Here is an 11,277-nt window from a genome sequence, read left to right as displayed (position 1 = left end):
AGTGGAGATTAAAAGAAGAATTAAAATGATTGGGAAGACCCTTAAATCTTCAGTTCAAATATAACATTCCAATGTGGGAAAAGGATAACTGAAAATAGTTTTTTGAGATGATAAATAACTTCATAGAAATATGCTGACAATTTGGCTTTTTCGTTTGCTGAAATAAGCAAAATAATTTTGTCTAAAGTCAGGTTGGACAGCATCAGTCTCTATATCAGTGCTTCTCGTACTTCACAAAAGGTATTAATGTCCCTTGCAGCTGTATTCTCTGGGATGTAATAGGCTTTTTCCTGACATGATATTTTCTGTCTTCACCCAGGTTAAGTACTGTTGAAGAAAGACTTGAACTCTTTCATTAATATAATTTATAATACTTCTATAAAAAGCCTAGAGTTTATGAATACAAAATGTTTTTGTATTGTTCTTAAGTCACAGAACTACATTGAAAGAACTACTGGCCAAATGCTCACTCCAACTGATGAAAAAATATGTATTGTGGTAGTTCATTAAAACTGTTATTAGAATAAAATAGGAATTCTATAACAAATACTATACACTTCTATTTTTATTTTATGTTCTGACCAGATATGTTCTTCCTGGGCTGATAGTTGATTGCTGTTTTGGTTTTGACCATTTTCAGTTGTGAAAAGCTGTTTGATTGTTCTGAGATATGCAATAATGGAACAGTGAAACAGGCATTCAGTTCTCCTGTGAAGTCTGGACTTTATCAGCAATAGGTAATGAATCTTGACAGTTAATCATTATATGTTTTTGTGTGTCTGTGAATATGTCTACCTCTTCATCTATTTATAATGAGAGAAGGAATATAATGCCTATTGTATAGTAATAATACAGTACATTGTGCTGTCTACAAGTATACTATTTGAATAAAAGATAAATTAAATGATAAAATATTCAAAAATAAGATTTTTTCATATAGTTATTTATTGAAAACTGGAAATTTGAATAGTGTAGAATACAGACAGTGTCCATGGAACTTCCCGCTTTAAAACCATAAATCATCTCAAAGTGAAAAAGTAGAATTCTAATTTACTTCACTCCAATTGCATTATTATTTTTGATGAAAATAATCACTTCTAAGATGGAAATAAATGATTCTTAGCCACACTGTGTTTTTAGTTTTGTTGACCTGAGCAAAACTACAACTAGAGAGCTGCTGAGAGAATTGTTCAGTTTACACTCAGTATAAATCCCTCGAATATGAGTTTGTAGAGGTTATCAGGCACTCTTCATGTTCTATAGCAATTTGCTGAGATACATTTTATGTGGGAATACAGCTCTTCTAAAATGCTTTCTTTAAATCAGCACTGTCTACACAGATTTCAATGTGGTGCGCTGTGTATATATGTGAGTTGGAAAAGTAAGGTTAATGACAAATGAATGAATTCCATCATTTTGGAACATCTATTGTCTTTCTCTGCACAAATGTTGTGAAAGAAGAAATTAAATATTTTCTCCTTTTTGTACTCTGTTGAGCAATCCAGTGTAACAATAGAAATCAACAGTTCAGAAGGTGGGATGTTATCATATTGACATTGATGAAACAGGTCTACACAGTTTAATAACCGAATAAAATCTTGTGAAACAAAAAAGAACTAAAAGGTATGTCATATACGGTTTTAAAACATGGCCTCTTCTTTCTCAAAAGAAAAATTGTACAAAGAAAATGTAACTTTAAAGATTATTATTAAGACTATCATCTGCAGTGTACACTTCAGTGTACACTTCCCTTCTGCATCTTTTTGTTTCTGATCATTTCTGTAATATGCGCATTTACACATACATCAAAGAAATAAATTTATATTTATCTATCTCTCAAATTCCTTTTCTCCAATATTAACTTTTGTTCCAAATTTGTTACCTCAGCTCAGTATTATCTTTTCAGAATTAGAAAAAGTAATGCAATTGATTAGAACAAGTTGTTAAAGATAACAACAGAAGCGTTATTTAACACTGAACTAGAAGCAAAAAAAACAACCAAACCCTCAACACAAGTAAGGTTTTAAATGTTTGATTACTTGAAGATGTACACATGCAGTGTATCATTGTTTATGAATTTAGTGTATTGTTAATTTACAGAGCATATAAGATATTTGTATGCTAAAGAATAGTAGCTCTTATGGAACATATTAAAAAAAAAAAAAAGCTTTTAAATGCCTCATTTTCAAGTTAGTACAATAAACCATGTCTTATTGTGACACTTATTCTTAAACAAAACTAACCATGGGAATTTAAGGTTTCATTAGTGCTGCTTTTACAGTATGAGTGTTGTGATAGTCTATTTGCTACAGAACCAGTTAAGAATATATGATAGCAAAAACTCTGAAATATTAGCATGTGGGAAGAAACAAGTTGGTAACAAATCTGTCATCTCTATTAGTATCATAATATGTGCAGACTCTGAAATATTCAGTGTGATCCAAGGATTGCATATTTAACTAAATGAATGTATAGTGAACACATGTTCAGAGTTGTGACATCATAAGCCAATGTGGTCATAAAGGAAATAAGCAACAGAGAGATGAGGGGAAGATAAGGTGACTGTATGTATGTTTGCATTGGCTTTTGCACTTTCACAGTGTGAATCCTTAAGTCTGTGCCTGCCAAAACTTAAGTTTTATTAGATAAGAAACCTGGGATGCATGTTTTTAAAAAAGAGGGAGTTTTCATCTTGAACAGGAGAAGGTACTGATTTTGAAGAGGTCCTTCAGACAAGCAGGTCTGGCTTTTGTTATTAGATTGCTATCTAGCTCTTCCATTTTTTCCAGTGTAAGTCAAGTTGAGAAGGGAAGTTGTTTTAAGCTGCCTTCAACATTTCCCACAACAAAGGATTCCTCTAGGATATCCTTTAAAAAGCAGAAGTCTGGAGCTGGGAACTGGTGACTTTTCTGTGAAATACCTCAGAGATCCTTAGGTGACAATGAGAAGGGGCTGATGTCAACTATCCCTGCTTTTTTTTATTTCTTATTTTTTAGTTTGTAGCTTTATTTTGACACTTGGCTTTCTAAACAGTTTAACGTCTGTTTTTCCAAAATTAGTTGACTATTTTTATTTTTAGTCTGGTTTCGCATTCAAAGCATTGTAAATGAAATGGAAAAATTGCTGATGCCTTTTTTTCTGTGGTGGTAATCAAACCAAAAAAACAATCCCAAACCTTTGCATGTCTGCAATCAAAGATAAATTTTGGAATCTCAGAGGTAAATTTGCTCTCAGGATTAAAGATTCTGTGTGAAGTCTGGCAGCCAGGGTAGGAAGAGAAATCTCTCTCAGGGATTATCTAAGCATTAGCTCCAAGTAGGAACAGGCATTTGAAAGTGTGACTTTGCAAAACCACTCTCAAGCATAGAAGTTCTAGCTAAATTCTGCCTACTGTCAGCATAAAGTTGTAAAGCAAAAGTGAATACTTAGATGCTGATTGGAATTAGCATTATCTTTGCTTCAGTTCTTTCTCTGAGGTTGTATAGGTTCAGTCTATATGTTACCCAGTGGTAAGGGATCAGTAAGGAGAAAAGGAAATACTTCTAAAACTTCTCAGTTATTGTTAAATGACTGGTGAATACATATCATTCCAAATTAATTCATCTTACTTGTCACTGTTTGCCTTGATGGGATATTTATAATCTACCTGAGCAGTTCTAGAGCGGGTTTTTGTTTTTGTTTTTGTTTTGTTTTGTTTTTTCATATTTTGGTTTCCAAATGAACTTACCTGTAGCTTGATTTCACATCTCTGTGTCCATGTATTTTACATGCCAGTGATGCAGAATGTGAAATTGTATTAAAACCATAGGTGGATGAACATGGCTTTCCTGCTTGGCCTATTGTTCCAAAATGTTACTATGGAGACCATCAAATATTTCCTTTCTACCCAGAATATAAGTACATTTAAAAAAATCAAAATCAAATCTATTCTTTGCTAATCAATTTCCACGTCTGTAAGCATTAAGGAGGTTTTCACTATAGAAGGTCCTTTCACTTGGTACAAATGAAATTCAATCAACAGTTCTCAGGGAACAACTGCAGCTAAGGATGGAGAATGGATAAATTGCTCATGACATACCAGTGTAGCATATTTGGGTTAATATATCTCTTAATCATAGAGGAAGAAAACTTTGAAAGTAAGAGAAGGTTTTTGCATGGCTTCTCAGGACCTAGGAAATATTAATGGAACAGAAGCATAAACATCTCTCAAATTTTAAACAATATCTTTTGTTAGTTTTAATTTCTCCCTCTTTTTTTTTTTTTTTTTAATTTAAATCTTCGTATTTCCAAACCTGCACTTTCTTACTTTCCCTCAGTTCACAACTTTGTGTCCCCCATTTCAACAAGTACCTTTTCAAAGTATCAGATTTCTCCCACTTCTATTTTATGTTATTCTATGCCCTCTTTCAGAAGGTTTCCTTTTTTTTTTTTTTTTTTTTTTTTGAAAACCAGTACAAGAAGTTTTAGTGTAACTTCTATTTCTTATTCTTATCTGAGAGGTGAGACTTACTGAATTATTGGAACTGATATAAGGAGCTGCCTTTTTTGTTTTCCTTCATACACTCCTTTTGCAAGCTTGCTATTTTTGCTGGAGGAGTCTGCAAAGTTGATGTGCTCTTCAGCTCCTTTGTCTAATTAAGCTAAGATATCTATATTGTCCTGTTATAGAGCTATAGATTGACTTACACATGTGATCCTGGCTGAAAAATTCTTTGGGGTACAGAGATTATCCTTCCAGGTAAAGTGGTATAAAATAATGTAAGACTGATATTTTCTTAATTTCCACAGGACCATTTCCTGAGCTGAGAGGGTAATGGAAAGATTACTTTTTACTTCAGCTGACGATGGACAACTAAAAATTGAATTAACTTTCAGATTCTTGAGATAGTTGCGTAACCTGCTATATCTGTAAAGACAGTTTTGAAATACCTAAATTTAAACTTGCAAAGTTTTATTTCATGTAATCTATAAACAAAAATGATTGCCTGTCATGCAAGTTTAGAATTTTCAGCCACTAAGAGATGAAAAGCCAGTATCTAGAACTTAAATTCCATAAGAAAATAGAAAAAATAGTAATAATTTTAAAAACCATAATATCTCCTTTGTGCTTTCTGTCTCCTACAGAGTTGGGCAAAGAGAAAAATTTCTTCATTTAAAATTCAAGAATCTAACAATTTGCGTGAATTATCGAGTAATTTTCATAATAGTTCTACGCTCAAAATTGTAGTTCTGACACAAAAATATTTAAACCTTTCCTCCTTTAGCATTCTTTTCAAAAGAACTGTCAATAGAACACTTGTTGATTAACCCTGTTAAGAAGCTGAAGCCATGAGAAAATTATACTATATAAAAATCAAATTAATTATTCCAGCCATTATTTTGTTCATGAACTCAAATGCAAATCCCTAATGCCTGCAGTCCTGAAGCTTCAACCTATACCTGATTTTTATAGCTTCACAGAATCAAAGGATGGCTGAAGTTAGTCTTCTCTAGAGATTGTGTAGTACAGTTCTCCCATTTGAGTTCAACTAGAACAAGTTGCTCAGGATCACACACAGGTGGGTTTTGAATGTCTGTGAGAATGTTGCATGTGGCCAATTTGTTGTCCAATGTGGTGTTTAGAATTCCTAATGATACAGCTGAGGCTGGATTCTAATTGATATGAGGGATGAATGAAAGGTCTTGATTTTAAAATATTGCACAAATATTGGTAATCTAGCACCTTTAAATTTTTCATATGTGACTATGAAATCAAAATGAATTCAACAGGTAATTACGATGGTTAAATAAAAGCTTTTATGATGATTTGTATATAAAGTACCCGTTTCATTCATTTACTGTAAGAATCAAGACACAGTAGCACATCATTAAAGACAATTAAAACAGATAAAATGCATAGTTAAAAATCATTTAAATTTCAATAGTTTATTGAGATTAATATATCTATTTAAAAAGTAAATGATAATGCGGGGACTGGTGAAGAAGATATATAAAGTCTCAAATAAAAACACTATGGCTTGGACCCATCAACCATATAATGTACTCAGTCAATTACAGAATTGTTTTCCACTTTATTCTATAGTGCCTTTCCTTGTACTGCCACTGAGTAACCTGAAATTGCATGAATAAATCTGTCACTGTGATCCATAGACCACAATAGAGTATCCACGCTAAGATGAACATCTCTAGGGTCCCAGTCCAAAACCCAGTACAAGGAGCAGAAAGATTGCTGAAGTTTTTGTATTAGACTCTACTGAGGTACTTGGTCTGTAATATGTAATGCCATGTTTGTGGTGACAGAAGAGAAATTAGTTTTTCCTTTGAACATTTTTTTTCTCTGTAGGTGGCACCACACAGCATTTTTCATTTGAGTCAGGGATCAACTTCAGCAGTTTTATTATTAGTACATACAGTTTTCCACACAACTCCAGAACCTTAACAGAAAAAGATTAGATTTCCCACAATTGGTTATAACAATGTAAATCTCAGCATTTTCTATTCAGACAGTAGGGCCAAATCTTTTACATAGTTCAGCACACAGTATATTAGGCACTTGGATTAATGTAAATGAAAAACAAAAAATTCATAACTATGGATTTCCTAGAATTTTATCTCCAAATTATAAATCAACTACTTAGGCATATACTTAGCTAAATCAAGTACACATTTCAGATTAGCTAGTAAAGTCTTGCATTTCTATTGCTGCATAACTACTGTCACTGACTGTAGCACTCTTCTTTTTGCATTTCTGTATATCCCAGGAAAAATACTCTGTAGGTCTTACTTGTAATACACCAGATCAAATTGAAGGTGTTGTTTGGTACAAGCTAAAGAACTAGATTCAGCAAATTCAAATCTACATAATTTGATACACAGAGAACCAGGGAGGAGCATGTACCCATTATTCTGCCTCTGAGAAATTGCCACATAGGGAAATTATAACCAGCAATTGTCACACAGGCAATATGAACAGGGTAGCTTTTAATTTATAGGGAAAGGGAGGTGGGAAAAAATGTAACTACCTTGAAAACACATGGCTATTTTTTTCTATTCTTTTGAAAATAAGTCTTTGAAACAGGTGCTTTAAGGTGAATTACCTTATGGTAACTTGGTGGAAGATGTATAAATATATTTTAAGGAAAATATTAATGAGTGTCCTGGTTTTGGCTGGGAAAAAGATGGTTTTCTGGTATGAGTCTGGTATGATGCCATGTTCTGGCTTTAGGAGAAAAAAAATAATGTTGATAATACACTGGTGTTTCAATTGTTGCTGAGCAGTGCTGAATAGAACCAAGAATGTTTCAGTTTGAAAAGCTGAAAGCTTCTCCTACTGTCCTGCTAGTGAGGGACAGGGGAGTACAAAAAGGTGGGAGTGGACAGAACCAGGACAGCTGACCACAACTGGCCTGAGGGATATTCCATATCATCAGGTGAAAAAATTATAACATGATAATACTGAGGGAAGTTGACTGGGGGACAGCGGCTGCTCAGGGGTGGCTGAGCATTGGTCAGCAGATGATGAGCAATTGCTTTGTGCATAACTTGTTTTGTAATTATGCATATACATATTAGAATTATTGTTATTTCTCTCTTCCTTTCTTGTCTTAGTGAATAGTTTGTTACCTCAATCTATGAGTTTTATTTTTCTTTCTGAATTTTTTCCCCACTCCATTGGCAGGCAAAGAAGTGAGAGAAAGGCTGTGTGTTTATCTGCTTGCTGGGTTAAACTATAACAAAGAATCACCTATAGAAAAAAAGATATCAGCAAAATGTTAAGAATTCTTAAGACTTAAGTTTAATTCCCTGTTCCAATACAGCCTTATGTAAAATGCCAAGATATTTTGAATGTTGCAAAAATCTGCTTAGAGTTGTAGTCTCTTATTCAAGAAGGACATTCAAAATGCTGTTAGAATTGGCAAACAAGATAATAGAATTATAGAATGACATAAACTGGAAAGAATCTTAAGGATCACCTATTTCCAACTCCTCTGCCATGGGCAGAAATACCTCACAATATATCAGGTTGCTCAAAGCTCCATTCAATCTGGCCTTGAACAGTTCCAGGGATGGAGTATGCACAGCTTCTTTGGATGTTCTGTTCCAGTGCTTCAACAATCTCACAGTAAATTAATTACTTCCTTATATGTAATCTGAATCAACTCCCTTTACATTTAACACTATTACCTCTTGTCCTGTTACTATACTCTCTGATAGACAGCCCCAATTCCAATTCCATCAGTTCTCATCCAGCAATGGATCCACCTCCATGGGCTCCCTATTACTCTCAGGCAGGTCCATCATCATGCACTTGATGATGCTGAGCCTCCCCATCAGCCACTTCTTATTTGGAGGGGAATCTGTACTGCTTCCTTGGAAGAAAAAGCACTAGTCTATCCAGCATGAAGATAGGTTCCCATTGGTGTTACCTGCTCAGTGACTAGTTATTTCTGGCTGCAGGCTCCCCATACTTGTAGGTCTCAGAACAGAAGGCTTGTGACAACAAGCCATGGTGAAGAGATTCTAACTGTGTCCCATGGTCACCAGAACATGGCAGTGTTGGGAGTTGGGGCCTGTGACCTGGGAGTCATTCCAGTTTTGAGGGAGGAGGAAAGGCAGAGGTGCTGATGGTCCCCTTCCTGGGAATGGCTCCCCAGTGACTTTTTTTCTTGAATGACATTCCCCTGACCAAGCTGAGAAAACTATGATGTGTCCAGCTCCCTCTTTCTGTGGTCCCTCCAAAGCAAATAGTGTCCCAGGAGAGTTGGGGGGTCTCCACTTCCCCCAGGTACCCAGCTAACTGTGAGTACAGCTGCTCTGGTGCCTAACAGTAGTGATGAGGAGACAAAGTGTACCAACACCCTGAAGGCAGCTCCAAGGGATCTCCACTGTTGCATCTCTATGTCATTCCCTTGGGTCCTATTTCTTTCAGAGAGGAGAGATCAGCGCTGCCCTTCTGCTCCCCTCATGAGGAGGTGTAGGCCACCATGAGGCCTCCCGTAAGACTTCTCTTCTCTGGACTGAGCTAACCAAGGGACCTCAGCCCCTCCTCATATACTTTTACCCTCTATAACTTTCAATATCTTCATAGCCTGTCATTTGGATATTCTCTAATAGTTTTATGTCCTTTTACATTGTGGCACCAAAACCTGCTCCCAGAGCTGGAAGTGAGGCTGCAAAGCACAGAGCACAGCAAGACAACCCCCCTTACCTTGCCCAGCAGGTTGTGTTGGGTTTGATGCATCCCAGGGTACTGTTGGCCCTTGGGGCTGCAAAGGCATACTGCTGGCTCATATTCAACTTGCTGTCAACTAGAACTCCCAGATCCTTTTCTGCAGAGCTGCTCTTTTCTGCAGAGCTGCTTCTTGTCCCCAGGTCTGTACATATAGCCATGGTTGTCCCATCCTGGTGCAGAACATGGCACTTGCTCTTGTTTCTTTGTTACTTTATACCAGTTAACATTTTGTTGCATGCATGTTGTACAGAGACAAAGAAAGTTATGAATTTGATGGTCAGACTTGATGATCCTGAATGTCTTTTCCAACCTAAATAATTCCATGATTATAAGATATTTCTCTGCTGTCAGCCTGTCAAAAGTGAGAAATTCTGTGGAGATCTTTAAGCACCAGAGCAAATTAGGGGAAAATAAATAATTAAAAAAATAAAGTTCAGTGGAAATTATGTGCAAGGTTTCTAAATCACCAATTTATATTTAAGAATATAAATTCTCCATAGGCCTACTTCATGTGGCCAGGTCCTTTTTTTGTTGTTGTTGTTGTTGTTGTTGTTGTTGTTGTTGTGGTATCTCTTACTATATATCTGCTTCTTCCAGTTTTTCTTTTGGGGGATATCACAGAGGATTTTGCAAGAGATGTGCAGCCATAAGTCTATTTTTCCATTCATCTGCAGACAGGATTCGGTCTGCTCTGAAACATCCAATAACCTCATCAACTTCTGTGTAAACAGAGAGGATATTCAGGATTATCTTGTAAACTGGCTGAGAGCTGACCATCCTGAGCTAGATCCAACCAGCCTACATGCAAGATTAGTCTGGGATCACATCTTTCTATCCTAGTTCCTGATATGCAGAAATAACTAAGTGAGGTAACTAACCTCAGTACAGTTACTGTACAGATAAGTGCAGGAAAGTCACTTACATGCTCAAATATTTTTTTGGAGCTCTAGCAAGTAAATGTTGTACACGAACACATTTTTCTTTAGAACATCTCTGTCAAAGTTTCAAGTGCATCAAGAGTTTTACACTGAAAGGAAGGCCCTCATTCTGAATGCACAGTTCAGCTCTAGCCTGGAATGTCTGTGCTTCACGGGCTCCGTAGCCTGCAAAGTATTTAAAAAAATATTCTTAGTGCAATCAGATTTTATGAAGTTTTATGAAGGAATTAATCTTTTTTTTTTTTTTTTTTTTTTTTTCCATGTTAGGGAATAATGATTTAGAAGAAGGCTATACCATGAAATTACATGAAGAAAAACAACATTTTCAAACAAAAAAAGCTGTGCAGAAAGGCTCAAGATGTTGATAACAGTTGAAATATTGCCGTTTCCTACAGTGACTTGAGCAAATTTAAATTATATGCGTGTGCATTTTTATTTCCTGTTAAGATAGTAGAGTTAAAACTTAAAAAGTTAAATCAGCTAAAATACTGATAATAGATCAGTAAAAATGGTGGTCATAATACTGTAAACTTATGAAAATCTAAAGAAAAGCAGCAAAAACTGACCATACAAAATGACATGCACCTTAAATTGTAGCCTCATTTTGCAAGGCTATAGAATTAATAATTTTAGTATCTTGGAAAAAAGGGAATTTATTTCTTATCATGTTTCATAAAACAAGTTTCTTTTTTTCTTGTTGATTCTTCTAGCATTTCTAATCTTTCTTCCTCTTTTTTATTCTCAAGAGAGTGTAAAATAGAAATGCTCTAATCTTGGTTTCATTTGAAGATCTTTTACCTTCCTTTCTCTCAAGATATCTACTTTGCTTCTGCCAAATGGTTACCACCACTAGCTTTTCAATAGCCACCTTCTATCTCATTCAACTGTGCATCCGGATTTACTTAATTTTAGCATTAGCAGTGACAACCTTGGATTAAATGCAATACTGTATTTTTTTATTTTTATTTTTAATGTTCCAAGGCAACCTGTTTTCTGTGCAAATTCTGGCAGTAGACACATTATATGTTATATCTGCCAAGGAGTTAATAAGATTTTAATTCTGTTTCTTAGTGATTCCAGTGATTTGATGCTTTGATACTGAGAGGA

The 11,277-nt window shown here is 35.2% G+C and overlaps 1 long non-coding RNA gene across 1 annotated transcript; it reads left to right on the top strand.

Annotated features, from left to right (window-relative positions):
- Window positions 1–2,537: 2,537 nt before the first annotated feature.
- LOC121109879 lies at window positions 2,538–10,587 on the top strand. Its single transcript, XR_005857627.1, has 3 exons — window positions 2,538–2,740; window positions 5,453–5,558; window positions 10,438–10,587. It is a non-coding gene; the product is annotated as an uncharacterized LOC121109879 (long non-coding RNA).
- The last annotated feature ends 690 nt before the right edge of the window (window positions 10,588–11,277 follow it).

Source organism: Gallus gallus, chromosome 2 (genome assembly GCF_016699485.2).
Source record: "Gallus gallus isolate bGalGal1 chromosome 2, bGalGal1.mat.broiler.GRCg7b, whole genome shotgun sequence".
Lineage (NCBI taxonomy): Eukaryota > Metazoa > Chordata > Aves > Galliformes > Phasianidae > Gallus > Gallus gallus.
The sequence above is the reverse complement of the archived record's forward strand: the minus strand, read 5'-3'. Positions and strand labels throughout refer to the sequence as shown.